This window comes from Echinops telfairi, unplaced genomic scaffold (assembly GCF_000313985.2).
Source record: "Echinops telfairi isolate 266 unplaced genomic scaffold, ASM31398v2 ScPeMD7_3533;HRSCAF=4204_0, whole genome shotgun sequence".
Classification (NCBI taxonomy): Eukaryota; Metazoa; Chordata; class Mammalia; order Afrosoricida; family Tenrecidae; genus Echinops; species Echinops telfairi.
The window spans coordinates 39,328,512-39,331,010 of record NW_022107431.1 but is presented as its reverse complement, the minus strand read 5'-3'; the positions used below and the strand labels follow the sequence as shown (position 1 = coordinate 39,331,010).

The window sequence follows — 2,499 nt, the reverse complement described above, 5'->3', positions numbered from 1 at the left end:
CATATTGAGTGAAGGTTTCTGACATGATGTACAGTCGCAAGTCCGAAATTGAACAAAGCTCCCGTCTGAAGGTGAACAGCCTGTGGGTGTTTTCCCCTCGGCGTCTTGTCAAAACAGATTACTCAGCCACCCCCAGCCCCTTTGCCTCCCACTTGAAGATTAAAAAAAGTGGGGGGGCACCCATTTGAGTCAGTTGAAGGATGCTGTTGCCCAGAATAAATGTGTTCTGCAGCTCTGTGACGTTATGCACGGTATTTAATCTTGTTTATGAAACCAGCCCATCTGTGCCTGATCTGCTCTATAGAAAAAGCCATTTCCCCAGCATTTGGTATTTTTCCTAAGTGGTTGCAGTAGGGCAGCGTTTCGGAGTGACTAATCTAACCTTAGATGAGCTCTGGTGATGCAGTGGTAAAGCGCTCCACTCCTGCCAATAGTCTGTCGGTTCGAACCCACCAAGCCTCTGGGATAAAGCTATGACAGCTTTCTATAATGCTGACAGCCTTTGAAGACCCTATCCTACCTATGGTATGGGGTCGTAATGCTGCGCTGTCTACTCAGGGCAACGTTTCCTTTCGTTTTGTTTTGTTTTAATATAACCTTAGTTAAAATTGGTACCTTTAAAAGGTACCAACTGTTGTTGAAGAGGAGAAAATAGAGAAATGTATTAAGTTTAATACATAGCCCTGTAAGTACTGCCTTAGCCCAAGAAGGCTAAATTTGAATTAATGTCTCTGTAGCTTTGCCTGTTCAAATGGCAGTCTTCTAGCCGATTCGCTTTATTGGTATATAGAGTCTACTTTATGATTATACTGTATATATTCATATACACATAGATGAAGTTTTTTCTTAAAGATTGTAGAATAACACCTTTTTCCAGATTTTAACATCCATTTATAAAAATCACTGCCATCAAGTTCATTCCCACTCACAGTGACCCTAAACCCATAGACATACTAAGTGCAGCTCATCTACAGATAAGTGAACAACCTAAAAAGTTAATTAGAACAAACTCCCCAAGAAAGAAAACCGGTGCTAGTGCTGAATTAGTAGGTACAGTTTCTGTTTGCAGGCCATAACAGATTTTTCTATTTTGAAGTGAGTCCCAATCATTGTGCTTAAATAGGTCTGTTATTTCTGAAGGTGCTTGTGTGCAGAATCCTAAACAATTTTCACCCAAATCTAGACTTTCTCAATATAACCTTGATGCCTTTTCCTTTGCACATCAATCATAGGGCCTTTGAGATTGTGTTCAGGAAACCAGGAAGGAGCTTTGTGTAGTTGTTTTCATTTTTATTACATCAAACATGTGGAAAGATAACATAGGAATGTTTTATAGGGAAAGTATTCACTTTACATCAGAATTATTAATTTTTCCAAATTGCAAGCATCCAGATTGCTTTTTTTTTAAATGAAACACTTTTTATGAATAGAATTCCTAAACAAAACATAGAACCCACATAAAATGGCTTAAATCAGTCCTATAAATGGAGTATTTTGAAGTTTGTTTTCATTTTTTCTAGAAGGTAGTCCGTAGAATACTAAGATAATGGGAAAATAGGTACCTGGGCTTTCAGTAGTTCTAAATTCCCTGGTAGTATTTCAGAAAGCTCTTAACTTTTTTTAAGATCAAAATTTATGTCAGAATTGTGGTTATCAGTATAATTTTAAAACATCCAGGCAAGTTTTTCTATTTGTCTAATGTCCTAAGTGCAGTGAGGAAAATAAAATTGTTCAAATCACTGAGTTATTTTTACTTTTCAATCCGTCTTGCAAATAGGTAACATAGCCAACAATGCTTTTATTTTGCACTTAAAATAGATCATTCACTCTTTCACATTAAGGTTATTAGTGTAGTTTAATAATATCTTTAACAAATGTAAAACATTTGATGATTAGAACAGTACTTTCAGTGCACAGTGATTCATACCGTAAAATGATACACTTAATCTTTTCTGTTGTATTATCAGCATTCATTTCAGAATTTTCATACTCTGAAGATTAATGTATCAGTATTAAACAGAAACACTGGAGATGTAGAGCAATGTTGTGATGATGGTGGCTGCTGCCATAGCTTACAAAGCTGCTGATTAGGATTGCTGAGGGGAGAGGACTGTTAGTTCCCATGCTTTTCCTGCCACGCCTTCATGCGGAGTCTGTGAAGTCTGTCCTTTGATTAGTATCTACATGTACTTTTCAACAAAGCTATTCGCTGTTGGCATTTTATTTCCTAGAGTCTGGGTTGGTCAAAATTTTGTTCAGAGTCTGTAATTCAGTTTCTTAACAACTGTCGATAAAGGAATAATTGAAGTAACATAGGTAGGAAGTTATTAAATGCATCCAATGTGGTTTATGATCACCCTGTTAAAGATCCACATTGCCTTTTTGATCTTCACCGGCAGGAAATTTGACATGTGATTCTAAGACAAGAAGTGTTTCAGAAAGTAAGTTTTCCAGAAAATTGAACCAGAACATTTCAACAGTCAAATATATTATGATACG

General features: G+C 36.7%; 1 protein-coding gene across 1 annotated transcript in view; it reads left to right on the top strand.

The window, feature by feature from the left end:
• Positions 1-2,499, top strand: part of SESN1 (sestrin 1) — a 112,894-nt gene that overhangs the window by 90,088 nt on the left and 20,307 nt on the right. The window lies entirely within an intron of this gene.